Source organism: Thunnus albacares, chromosome 15 (assembly GCF_914725855.1).
Source record: "Thunnus albacares chromosome 15, fThuAlb1.1, whole genome shotgun sequence".
NCBI lineage: Eukaryota > Metazoa > Chordata > Actinopteri > Scombriformes > Scombridae > Thunnus > Thunnus albacares.
The window spans coordinates 899,278-914,142 of NC_058120.1; the positions used below are offsets into that span (position 1 = coordinate 899,278).

Consider the following 14,865-nt stretch of genomic DNA (forward strand, 5'->3'; position numbering starts at 1 on the left):
TCTTCAGATCTGGCAAAGTGCTCGGTTGAGCACAGAGAAAATCTCTATTCATCCAATGAATTTGAGATTGCGTGGCCTAGTTACAGTCACGTACGGAGTTACTTCCTTACATTAGCTAGCGAGCAGCTGAGAAGCGTGGTTTGAGAAGTAGCTCTGGTATTTATACCCTCTGTGACATCACAGCCAGAAAGGGGAAATCATTGTCCCTTTCCGGTGGGTCTTGTCCAATGAGAGCCAAGAGTTTGACTCTGCCGGATTTCATACCTAGGTGTGAGTTGAGCAGGGCATGATGAGAGTTGAAGTCCATTTGGAGTCCTTTTGTTTCACTTGGCGCCTTTCTATGATATCAGGATTTGTGACTATGTGCAGGCCTGCCTTTGTTTCATGCACATGGTGTATGAGGCCCAACAACATCAATGAGCCAAACCACTGCACTGGGGAGTAAATGAGTAAATGTGGGGAAAAGTGTCAATAAGTTTACACAATAAAGTTTTATTCAGTGTAGTCCATTACTTTATCATTTACCAGCCATGAATTACCTCAGTGGATGATATAACACTGCGCCAAAACCCTGAGAATCCAGCGATATCTTTTTAAACTTCTTGAAAAAATCTGGCTCATATGAAGCATACCTGGAGGTTGTTTGATATGCTTTATGCCAGGTAAAATACTGAGCCGGCATTTAGTATATAGTATACTATATCCAAATCTCATCACATCTAATGTTGCATACACATTAAATATCCGAATATGCCCTCTTGCCATATATTGAAATATGTGGATTCAATATTTGGCTAGAATATGACCAAATCTGTGACAAATCATCACCCTTTGTCATTGAAGCATATATGGTGCAGTATGGTATACACGGTGCTATTTTGACTTTGATATTTAACTGATATGAATTATATACAGAGTATATCAGAAGTATGAATTGTTGGTAATGATGTGCACGGTGTCCAGGGCAATACTAAGTCAGTATTTGTGGTATGGTATGGTATATCTGAACTCAGTATTTTAACTAGAATACAACCAAGTCTGCTGCATATCAGCAGTATTCCTCATTTAAATATATATATGGTGGAATACAGAGTGCAAATATAAACTTCTGTAAGTGATATTTTGAATTTGATATTTAACTGATTCATACACAGAGTATATCAAAGGTGTGAACTGTTTGTATTGATGTGCACTGCATGCGTATGGTCAGCATTTGTTGTATGGTAAAATAAGATGTCCAAGTATATCAAGTGTTTAAACTCACAATATCCAAATATGACCTCCTGACAAATATGAGAATATGCAAACTCAATATTTGGCCTACAATACTGACCAGATCTTATTTATTTATTTGGACCATGTACAGTGTTAAACATAAATGTTACCATTTGATGTACTGTACCAGAGTTAGCTTATTTTCATGCAGTCCCTTAGGCAGGTCACAATTAATATCTGTGGAGTATTACTCAGCAGTTTTCAGCAGTATTACTCATCACATCAAAGTATGTATGTTGTATGATATGTGTATGATATAAAACATAATTTAGAAGGTTAGACCTATATCTAACCTTCCCTTTCTCTCTAAGCAGTCGCCAATCAGTTGTGTGACTTTCTACATAACAGTTTATTTCAGGATTTTCAGTCAGGATTTAAAGCACATCATAGCACAGAGACAGCACTGGTGAAAGTTACAAATGATCTCCTAATTGCATCAGACAAAGGACTTGTACTCTGTACTTGTCTTGTTAGATCTTAGTGCTGCATTTGACACCATTAACCATCACATCCTATTACAGAGACTGGAACATTTAATTGGCATTAAAGGAATGCCATTAAGCTGATTTAAATCCTATGTATCAAATCAATTTCAGTACATGTTAATGATGAATCCTCCAAGCACGGAAAAGCTAGACACGGAGTTCCACATGGAAAATTTGACCGGCAAAAAATCGTATATATATTACTTTTTTATCAATTAACAAGTCTGAGTCGTCGTTTCCAACTTCTGAGTCTGAACGCAGTCAATCTCGAGTCCAAGTCCAAGTCAGAGTCATCAGTGCTCAAGCCAGAGTTGAGTCACAAGTCCTGAGAATCAGGACTCGAGTCCTGTACTCGAGTACTACAACACTGCCGCTAATGTTAGGTGTCCTCCTAAAATCCTTATCAATTTTACTTTAATCAATACTCACCTCTGCACTCAAAAAAATACTTAGGCCTTATATGTAAGACTATGTATTTCAATTGCATATAAAATTTCCATCCATTTGAATTGCATAGTTTTGACATATACAAAGTAATAAACTTAACATGAAGCAAACATAAATTAAACAAGCAGGAATGAGAGGTTATGTATTCTTATTTATAAATACAATGTGTTTAAAAGAAATAATAACCAGGTTTATGCAATATCCCCAATTTAATTTAAATGCATCAAATTAATGCACTTTAAATGAATAAACCCAATGTATTTTAAATGTATCATTTTTAAAACTATGAATGTTTTCTTCCCATTCAGCCCACACCTTAAACAATAACTAAAATACATTATAAACAAAACAAAAAACAGTCAGATTACCCTCACATTTGAACAATTTAACATTTATTTGGAGCATGTGGCAAGTTTGGGTATTGCAGAAAGTCAAAGGCAGCAAAACGTTGCCATACAACATCACACTACACCATTTCCATTCAACACATAATACACTGACATACAGCACACACCCACAAAAAGAGCAACCAAAACATGTGAACAAAGAAATATAGTAAAAATCTATTTAAAAAAAACAAAACAAAAAAGAAAAACAAAAGAAAATACCCTTCTTACATGCACAAGGTTAAAGACAGTGCTTCATTGTCAAATATTTACTTATTTTGGCACAGTTGACCACTTAGATAAATATCTATAAAGACAGGCAAACAGTTAAAGTCTAATTTAAGGTAACCCTAAACTATGATTAGTAATTTCAGAAGCATAACAATTCCTAGAATCTAATCTTGAAATTAGAATGAAAAACATTCTGAATGCTCAGGCGAGGCCAATTGGCCTTAAACACTTTGCTGCTTGTTACATGACCAAGAGTATACTATAGTATATTATAAACAGACCTTTCTGTAGCAACAAGAAATTCTCTTACAAACTGTGCTTAACAATTGTGTGGAATTAGAGATAGACAGGTAAACCCTGGTGACTGTATTGCCTAATATCCATTTTTCTGAAATTTACTGAGACTATAATTCAGCACACTGTAACAAGGCTCAGTTTTTGAGGGGCTTTTCACCACTTTCACATATTTCTTGAGAAAAGAATATAAACAGAATATTCAAGTTCACTCTGGTAAGTGGCAAAATTTGCAGAAATCAACCACTTGTTTGCATGTTTTTCCCAGAGGGAAATAATAATCTATTAGTGCAAAATGCTGTCACTGAATTTCATTTTCAATACTTGAATTTTTGGTGAAAGCCATCAGGATTTTCGTAAACCCTTCAGTTGTGCACTTGAGGTCCTTAGGGTATGGCAAGTTCAGCACATAAATGAAATAAAAAACCATCACACATCCAAGGGAGACACTTTGTACGTTTTGCAGAGGTTCCATATCTTTAAGTACAATGCCAACAGCAGCAATTGTACTATCTCCACAACAAGCACCTTGTTCCAAAATGATGCTGATGCCTATGTTGTCTGTGCCATCCCTGACTCAGCCTCTGCATATTTGGTTTAGTAATCTTAATGTAACATTTAAATGTTTGTAAAGTAACCTTTCAACAGCAATAAACTAAACTCCCTCAAGATGTGTGCCTAATTGTGTGAGAGTTGAGGTACTGTGGACAGCTGGTTTAGACAAATCAACTACAATAACTAATGCTTACATGACATTAACCTGTCAAGGAATCCTTGGTATGCAATTTCTGAAATTTTCTGACGACCAAAAGGCTCAGTGGTTGAGTGGCTTTGCATCACCACACTTTTCATGGATGTGTCATACTGCATCTAGTATAGGAGTACAGGACAAAAATATAACAATCAAGAACACAAGTTGAAGCTTTCACAAAGACAAAATTCACTCAATCAAGTGCTGAAATTGTACTTAGTCAACCACATGAACACGTTTCTCCAGGGGTAAATAGTGCATCAGGACAATTGCTCACAGTCACTGGAGCATTTTAATTTTCAGTGCTTGTACTTTTGACAAAAGCTTGTTGGTGTCCAGTTCCATCAGGATTTTCTGAAAAACTTCAAATGTACACTTGAGGTCCTTGGGGTAGCTCAAGTTCAGTGCATAAATCAGTTCATAAAGCATCACACTTGCAAAGGTGATACTTTGTAGGTTTTGCAGAACTTCCACATCTTCAAGTACAACACCAACATCTGCATACATCTCATCTTCAGGACTGGCACCCTCCACTCGAATCGCATAGATGCCCATTGTTGTCTGTGCAATCCCTGACTCTACCTCTGCATGTTCACTATCCTGGTGGACAAAAATGAACAATGAGCTGCGTCCCAGTGCTGGTCCAATTGTGATGTTCAAAGTTTCTAAAAATGCACAGTTTTACAAACTGAAATTTGAGCAACAACTGAATTGTTTCAATTCTTTGTTTGCTGCACATTTGCTGCACATTTTTTCAGAAGCATTCATTTAATGAAAGTGATAGCTGGGGTTCATATCTATGATAAGAGTATACACTTAGCATAGATAAAAATCCGGTACACTCTCACCATCACTGTATCAATAGGCTACAATTTCAACTACAAGTTGTCAAAACAAACAGTGATGAGGGGCACTGTTGTGTAGAGCTCCAGAAACAAAGTAGTTAGCAGTTAGCAAGCAAGAGGGTTGGGAAAAGATCATGGACAATGAATCCCAAAAAATGTGTTGTGCATCCTTCAAAGATTTTTCTCAGCTGTGTCCACACTTGAAATAGTAACACTCTTTTTTAAGACAGGGAAGCAGTTGATGGGTCAAACTTGAGAATCTATTAAACTAGTAAGTAGCAGCAAATGTCACTATATAGGTAAGAACCTGAACTATCACTTTGAACATGCAAAAAGCAAAAACGGAAAATGAATTGTGATTGGCTGAGAAGAGACATCTGATGGTCAGAAGTTACAGATAATTCCCCTTCGAAAAAACGACTTTAAATCAAGCTGTTGCAGAGAAGTCTCATAAACCCCGCACACCAATGCAGTCAAGTTCACACATGACAAGTGCTTTGTAAGTGCAAGTTCAACAGTCTGCAGGTAAACTATACTACACATTTTCTCAATGTGTTTACAACATACTTACAAGATGTCAAAGGTTGCCCTGGCATTCAGCTTGATGTCAAATGATGTGGAATTAGGTACTTGTAAAACACAAACTGTTCTAGTCAGACACAAAATGTATTTGTATTTAACATGTAATTCTACAATATAATTACCATTTAAAAAAAAAAAAAAATTTCAACAACATAATATATTATGAATACCTACAATTAAGACAAGACATACCAAAAACCACAACATAAGAGCAAACACAAATACAGAAAGAAAACAAACAAACAAACAAACAAATAAACAAACAAACAAAAATCAGTATTCACAACCTGGTGCATTTATAAAATGATGTTTGTATGTACTTAAACTGTTATATTCGTCACCCCCATACTTATAACTCTTGACCATTCCTCTTTCAAGTATATTGCTATTGGTGACCAGTCCCTTACAAACTCCTCAAGAGTCCCTCTTAACACATATGATAGTCTCTCCAATGGCAAAGTGGACATAAGTTTTTCATACCACATTAGGATATTAGGGGGCTCTTCGTCCAGCCATTTTTATAATATTGTGAGTCATGCTGTATACAAAATAATTTCAAGAATGTTCCTGTGCTTGCATTCATAACTAGTATCTAACCCCAATATAATGTGATGTGGATTTAGAGGGATTTCTATCCCAAATATTTTCTTTATCTCGTTTTGGACTGAGAGCCAAAAAATTGCAATTTTAGGGCATTACCACATAAGATGACTATATGTACCAAGGCTGTTTTTATATTTCAAACATAATGAGGAGCACTTAGGATCATATTTACAATGAATAGCTGGGGTTACATGTAGTCTGTGGATTATCTTATACTGGGTCTCATAGGATTTGTTAGAGCATGTAATTTTCTTTGTGTTCATTAATATGTTTCACCACATCACATCATCAAGATGGGACCCAAAATCTTCCCCCCAAAACATTTTACTGTTGAAAGAAGGGATGTTAACAAACATTTGGTCATAAATATAACTCATAACTTTCCTCTTTAAAGAAGAAGCTTTCAATACGATCTTTTCCAAATTATTCATGTTCTATGGATTGGATATAACTCCTAAGTTGTAAATAATGAAAAAAATGTGCTTGAGGAAGGCTAAATTCATTCCTAAGTTGTGAAAAGGATTTAAGAGTTCCTTCTAAAAAGAGATCTTGAATTTTAGAAATACCAGCATCCTTCCATGTTTTGAAACCCACATCTGAACAAGATTGTGCAAAATCAGGATTACATACAATCGGTGCCAAAACAGAATATTGATTCACTATCCCAAAGTGCCTGTGTACTTGATTCCAGGTTCTGAGAGTATTTCTAACAATAAAGTTTTCCTTTATCCCCTGCAGTGAAATTGCATTATTCATAAATAGCATGTCCGAAAGTACAGGCTCACACCCAGTAGATTCCAAATCAAGAAACGTAGAATTAAGTTAATTTTTTATCCATTCTGTGATATATCTAATTTGGGATGCCCAATGATAGTACATTATATTAGAAAGTGCTAATCCTCCTTTGCCCACAGGTAACCGCAATTTTTCCAACTTAAGTCTATACTTAAGCTTGTACTTCCACACAAATTTATAAATCATACTATGTAGTGATTTAAAAAATTTAGGTGGTATATAATTAGGCAACATCAGTGATATTGGTAAAGGACACCATCTTTGAAGATCTCTTCTAATTTCATTCACCACTGGGTTTAAATTCAGTTTTATCATATCATCCAAAATAAAATAAACATGGACACCTAGATACTTGAACCCATTAGGAGACAACTGCAAAGGAGTCAATCCCAATAAATCAGAACATCTTAAATTTCCAAGTGGTAATGCCAAAGATTTCCCATACTCGTTAATTATCTCATAATAGCTGGAAATGAGGGCATGGGATTACTCAGAAATAAAAGAATATCATCAGCATACAGAGAAATCTTGTGTATTTTTTTCTTGGTTTGAATACTGTTAACTGAAGTACAAGATCTAATCATTTCTGCTAAAGGCTCAGTTCCTAACGCAAATAATAAGGGAGATAAAGGGCATCCTTGTTTTGTACCTTTGCTTATTGTAAAAGGAGAAGACCCAATTAATAAATCCCTCTCCAAATGAAAACTCATTTAAAGTTCTGAACAAATATTTCCACTCTATATTATCCAATGCTTTTTCAGCATCTAACGTTACCACTAAAGCATTAAGTTTCTTGTCTCTGATGGGCAGGTTGGAACCTTGTATGGTAGCCCCTGTACCCATTCAGTGTATGAATGTGTGTGAATGGGTGAATGTGATTTGTAGTGTAAAAGAGCTTTGAGTGGTCGGAAGACTAGAAAGGCGCTATACAAGTAGAGTCCATTTACCATTTACCATTTAATCTTGACATATTGTAAAATACACAATGGTCTTCTGATGTTTGAATATGACTGCCTGTTTTGGATAAAACCAGTCTGGTCATGTCCCACAATTTTTGGTATAATATGATTCAGTCTAGATGCAAGAAGTTTGGCTAAGATTTTGCAGTCTGTATTTTGGTTACTCATTGGCCTATATGATGTGGGATCATCTGGGTCTTTGTTTTCCTTTAGTAATATGTTAATAGTAGCTAGTTGCAGTGATCGGGGAAGTTTCTTGATTGATAAGGAGTGTTTAAACGTTCTTGTTAGAAGGGGGGAGAAAATACCTTTAAAGGCTTTATAGATTTCTGCCCTCTTTACTAGTAATATCCATATCACAATTATTCCTGTCTTCTTCAGAAACCTTAGGGAGTCTTATATGTTGAAAAAATCATTCATTTTATTCTCCAAGCCCTATGATTTTGAAGTATACAAAGATAAATAAAAATCATTAAACACTTTGGCAATTTCTGAGTTGGTATAATGTAACTTGGCATTCTTGTCTTTAATTCTAATAATAGATTTATTTGAAGACTTTTTGCTTATTAAGTTGGATAAGTACCACCCTGACCTATTGGCATATTCATAAATCTTATGTTTTTGTTTGAACAATATCTTTTCTGCATTTTGAGATAAGAGTGTATTCAGAGTTCTGGTTCTTATAAGTTTGTCCCAGTTAGCATTGCACCCTATGCGTTTATGTTCAGATTCTGCTTCCTGTAATTGTACTTCAAGGCACCTCTGTTCTATCAACTTTTTTTTTTATTTGAGCAGTGTGATATAATTACACCCCTTAAAAAACTTAAGTTGTTTCCCATAAATTTGAGGCATCTGTATATCATTCTCCTGGATGAACATCTGTAATTCCCTTTGGGCCATAGAACAGAAATCTGTGTCTGATAATATAGACTATTACATTTCCAGTTGTATCTCTTTGAATTGTTATTTAAAATGGACATAACTAAGAAGACAGGAGCATGGTCTGATATATGAATGGAACCTATATAACATTTCTCAACTAGTCTTTTTTTTTGGTGGTCCAGGTTGTGCAGAAAAGTTTGGGTTTGCATCCACCATGTGCTATACATGTACAGGGCTAAATTGGCATCTGGCTATTACTGAGTTTCTGAATAGCAGTATCAAAAATATATTAATTATTGAAAATGATCCTCTGGCACTTTTTAGTCCATGTCAAAGCTCACCTCTCTGGCTGTATATTTCACACCTTTCTACATAAAAAACACCTTCAGTCTACTGCTACTGACTATTTTCATCATGAAATAACTGCCTTTAAAATTATAATATATATTATATAAATTCAGAAACGATTAATTTATTTATATTTTCAACATAACAATGTTGTCATTTGAGCAGCTAGTTAAAGTCACCATATGAACCCAAAAAATCTCACTGGACACAAATCTAAAATGCCAATGTCAATTTCATCTAACTCACTCACACACACACACACACACAGACACACACACACACACACACACACACACACACACACACACACACACACGTATAGAGGACACTAATGTTTGCCTGCCGTCAACTACGTTTTATGAGACACAACACGGTAAGACAGCGACGGGAGATGTCAGATTCTTAGCAAAGAAAGACTTCCAGTTCTAATTGAAAATCCGATGAAAATCCTGAGCCACAGCGGCTGCTGAGTCTTAGCCATTGCTAAGTGTTAGCTGAGCTCAAGCTCACACGCCATGTAAAGCGTTAGCTTACATAGCAGCAGAGATCAGACTGCGGGCAGAGCAGATTGAAAGATGCCTTTTCTAACGTTATGTGCTAGTTGAACGAATTGAATCAATTTAATTATTTTTAGAATTACATTATTTATGCAGATTTAATGAGATTTGAATAAATACATTTTAAAATTGTGGTGATTTAATTAAAATCAAAGAAATACAAATGCTTAATAATGAATTATGCCATGAATCATTTTTTTGAGTGTATGTGTAATCTACACTAACCATTTACGCAAGTTAAATTGAGCTTTTTGGTAAATCCCACCAACCTTATGTTTACAGAAGAAAAAACAAAGCCTTCAAAGAAAAGAACACTGTGCCTACCATGAAACATGAAGGAGGCTCAGTGATGTTTTGGGGTTGCTTTGCTGCATTGACTGCCTTGAATTTGTGCAGGGCGACAATGAAATCACAAAACTATCAAGGCATTTTGGAGCGAAACATACAGCCCAGTGTGCTGAGCTGTCTTAGTCGCAGGTCATGGGTCTACCAGCAGGACAATGACCCCAAACATACATCAAAAAGCACCCAAGAGTGAATGAGAAGAAAATGTTGGACTGTGGCCTGCTATGGGTCCTGATCGGAATCACACTGAACATCTGTGGAAAAGCTGAAACTTGCAGTTGGGGGACAGCGCCCATCAAACCTGAGAGAACTGGAGTAGTTTGCTCTAGAAGAGTGGGCCAAACTACCGGTGGAGAACTGTAGAAACCTTATTCAGAGTTACAGAAAGGGCTTGACCGCAGTTATTGCCTCCTAAGGCTGTGCTACAAAATATTAAGTTAAGAGTACCAATATTTTTGGCCATGCCATTTTCTTTTGTTTTATTGTATAAAATAATATGTTGCAAATCAAACGCAAAGTTTCAGTTATATTCAATGTGAAATAAAGAGTGATGGATACCATATACTTCTGTCAGTTTCAACTTAATACAGAGAAAATTTAGTTGTTGTTTTTTTTTAAGTGAAAGGGTACCAATGTTTTCAGCCACATCTGTAAGTAATTAGTAATTAAAGCTGTTTCAAGTAATTTCATGTGCCTATCAATAGATTGCCTTATCCTCTGTCTTATATTTTGCAAGTGCCCATGCAACAAAACTCTCTTCTGCTGAAGAAGAGAAACTTTCATCTGTTGAAGGAAAGAGTTTTGTTGCATGGGCATTTGCAAAATGTAGGACAGAGGATAAGACAATCTGTTGATATGCACATGAAATAGCTTTAATTAATAATTACTTACAGACACGGCCAAAAATATTGGTACCCTTCCACCTTTGTACCACACTCATACTGGCATCTGAAGGAGTTATAGGTACATCATCTGCACGAGGTAAAACAGACTTTGGGACAATGTATATACTGTATATCAGCCTGCTGTTGTTTATTGAAGTCGCAGAGAGTTGCAATAACATTGAGCAGCGACGTCTTGGCGACATTGGGGCAGTAAGCAAATACAAATACTACCATCACCCAACGCATTTTGATTATATCACCAATATGTTGCAGCAATGTATATGTGCTTACTGGGCCACTGGAAAAACACCAACTTGATTAATGTTGAATGAATTAGTATTGTATTATTTGTTGAACTTTTTACAATAAAACTAGTTGAGGCAACACATAACATTGTGTGCCCAAAAACTTGTAAGAAACATATTGAATGGAGTAGTAGCTGAGCTAACAATTTACTTACACTGATATGTGCTGGCTTGCTTTTATGTAGTAAAATAATGAGCAACCCAGATGTCTTTGGTCTTTGGTAAGTCAATATTACATGAACATAAGTTTTCATTATTTTTTTTTAGGAAAGCAAGTAATTATTTTCAAAATATTAAGTTAATTATCATACTTGCTTACAAGAATATTAAGGGCTTAAGTTACTCAGGCAGGCTAACTGTAGAATAAAACAGTTATTTAAGGTAATTTATTTGTATAGAAATTAATGTTAATCCAGACAGTATAATAAATATTTATCTTTTGGCTAGGTGCTCAAACATCACTATGACATTTGTATTTTATTTATTTGATATATTTTCCCACCACCTTTGCCACTACTTTTCCCAGCAACAATGACTGTATCTAAATATGGACGACGAGTCTCCACTTCCTGCAGCTATGCAAAAATGAAGCCAAAATATCAAATACAATATGAAATACAAATGAAATAGTTAGATACTGGCCATCTGCTGTCTATATTTTTATAGGAGTGAAAGGATACAGATATACTCCAAGACAGAGAATTACAGACAAAGGCAATTATAAGATAAAATAAGATACACCTTCATTGATCCCCAGAGGGGAAATTCAGGTGTTAAAGCAGTATATTGTATTTACATGATATGGTAAAAAAATTGCAAAAATGTAGTACACCATAAATAGTCTGGAATATAAGTGTAATATAGTATAAAGTGAGATGTAGTAGTAGTACAACAATATACAGTATAGTACAGCAGTAGTAGTAATATAATAATACTATAATAGTATTCGATTAATAATAGTAAATAATATATATAAAATGATAGAACTATAGTAAATAATGAAATAAAATTAGTAAATAAAATAGTGAGTAGTGAATAGTATAATATAACAGTATAATATAAAATAATGCTAATAGCATTATATATATAAATATACATATACATATGCTCTTTCAGATGACAAAGACTTTTTTGAAAAGACAATTTATAAACCCCTAAAATCCCTACCTGATGCCCTGATTGAATTGAAGGGGAACTCCAATTGATCCTGGCTAAATTGTTAAGTGCAGATGTATTGCTGAAATTGTAGCTGTTCAGGAATCAGCAGTGTCAGGGTGCCAATATTGATGATGAACTCCATGATAGACAGGTACCTTGAAAAGAATATATTCTGTCAAGATACACAACAATGGAGCAAGAGAGCAGAGCATCATATGAACTTATAATGTCACGAACTTATGAATTCATCATACAAACAGAAGCTTCACAATTTTAAAAGACCTTCTTGATCGGTTCCTTGCCTCTCAAACAACAAACTCTGTTCTCTAAGTTCAAGTCAAAGAACTCAGGGGGGCTTTGAACTCTTTGGCACAGTGATTGCAGCTGTTATTATGTCAAAGAGCCTGTCAATCATCTAAAAGCAAATGTTTGCATTAGCTGAAAGCATCTGAATCATTACCATAAACAATATCACTTTTCATGTTTCCAGCTTAATTTCTAAAATGTAAAACAATCACTATTTGCAGCATGCCCAGTAAACTTTGATTAGAAACAATGTTTACATGTAGTATTACCTCAGTGAATCCAGCCATTGCTTGACAGTGTTTAAAATGTGAATATTAAAGGTCCGTCAATTTGCGCAGAGTTACTGTCACAAAGTGATTCTTAAGTGTCTGCGCAGTCATGGACACCTTCATCTTCTGGGAATCAAAATACACATGCTTGTCTGTTACCTTTTTGGCAACATGTAGTCCATCTTTTGCTTGGACATCATTTAGATGAACAATGTACTATGTGCAGTTCATCTAGCCAATGGTGCTGGTTATTGGACTGTAAGCCTGCAATATATTCTGTGCCAGCTTCAACACGTGGCAACGTCCATCATCACAAACACCTTCTCACCAGTCACTGGATGTGTAAAAAAAAGGTTTTTAAGGGCTCAAGAGGGTTTGCCTCTAGCTGGCACCCAATGATTCAGATTGGAGGCATGGCCATTCATCGTAACACACACCACTCTTATGCCACACTCATGCAGTTTCTCCAACACATGCAGGATTAGGACTTTCTGTGTATCTGGTGACAGAGATTTGGTCAGGTAGTAGGCAATTGGAGCCTTCCAGTGGTCTTGTCTGCCAACCACCATAAAAACAAGAACCTCAGTGGCAACATATGTCTGATTTATTTCATCCAGCCTTATTTGGTTTTATTTTCTCTCGTAAAGCACTTTGCAACATTGTTAAGGAAAGTGCTATGTAAATAAAGTTTATTTAAAATTCCAGACATTTTATGGGTATAAGGATTGTACTGGACATGTTTTTTGATAGCCATGGCATCCGACATGAGATTCACACATATTTAGCTAGTCTTCCTCACGTCTTCTTTTCAACCTGTTCAATATCATCATGTTGAGGCTAGGCTTGACATCCACAGAACACATCCACCTTTGTAAAATGAAAAAGTAGGTATTTAATTTATTTGAACCAGTATTTTAAAGAAATCATTGAAGATTACATTTGCAATGTATGTGCATGTGGGAGGTTGGGATGGAGATAGTTATATGCTTTTGGACCATGTAGGTAGAGAGTGAGGGCAAACTCCCTCTGGTCTTTTGTGTGCTCTTGGCTCTTGTTTTGACATGTCTATCGGGAGATCAGAGAAATTCAGTTAGCACAGACTAATTAGTAAGTGCCCTTGAAATAATAACTAGGAAGTCTAACAAAGATGGGAAAGTGCAAAGATAAACATAAAGTTAGAAGTTTCATTTTCATTTTACCTGAGTAGTTATCAAACCCCTCTTTCAGCTCTTAATTTTTGCATTTCTTCCCCTTCAGATCCTCCAGAAGACCATGCACCGTGTTCTTAGCTCTCTGTTCTCAGTCCTTCATGTTCCTCATCTCTCACTCCAGACTCTCCACCCTAGCCAAGGCTTCACTGAGTCTGGCCTCTAGACCCATGGGAGATGTAGGCAATGCATAGGAGTGGTCCTAGTAGAAAGAAGGATGAAAATGTTTTGAGTAATGTTTATATCACATCACTCACAGTCACACCTGTTTGGTGCATAGCTAGTACTATGTACTATCAGCTAACCCACATTCTTAATCTCATCACCCCATCTCATCCTACTGCCAGCACTGTGGGTTTGAGTGTGTGTGTGTCAGGGATGCATATTCAACACCAGCATGTTTCAATGTGTCCATGTGTGCACATGTGTATACGTGTGTGTCTCTGAAAAGAGTGGCAGAGAGCAAGTGAGAGATAGAGAGAGAGAGAAAGCAAGTGTGAAAGAGGCCATGATGTGCACAGCTGTTTAGGGCATAGCTAATACAAATACTCACAACAGTAGGCAGAGGTTCAGTCTCTTGAAAATGCAGTACAAAGGCTTGTGTTGTCCTGGTTGCCATTGGCTAAGGTGAAAGAAAAAAATGCTTAAAAACAACTTGAACAGGTTCAAATATCTCACAGTGTAATACACAATACATCACTAATTCGCATACGTTCAGAGAGAACGATAACAAGTCAGAGAACTTAATGACGGAAAAACCTTCTCTTAAAGTTAGGTAGCCAGCCAACTAACGTTACAGTCAGATTTATGTCATTTACTCCGCCAAAGTGTTAGCAGATTTAGTTGCCAACCATTAGTTGTTTTTTTTTGCAAACACTTTTTTTTTTGTAAAAAAAAAAAAAACCCACACAAATGGTTGATGCTGTTAGTTGTCAGCAATTAGTTGTAAG

The 14,865-nt window shown here is 35.9% G+C and overlaps 1 long non-coding RNA gene across 1 annotated transcript; it reads right to left on the bottom strand.

Annotated features, from left to right (window-relative positions):
- Window positions 1-13,347: 13,347 nt before the first annotated feature.
- On the bottom strand, window positions 13,348-14,571 carry LOC122998102. The gene is made up of 3 exons (XR_006407337.1): window positions 14,469-14,571; window positions 13,907-14,117; window positions 13,348-13,772 (listed from the first exon to the last, which is right to left on the bottom strand). It is a non-coding gene; the product is annotated as an uncharacterized LOC122998102 (long non-coding RNA).
- Window positions 14,572-14,865: the final 294 nt, after the last annotated feature.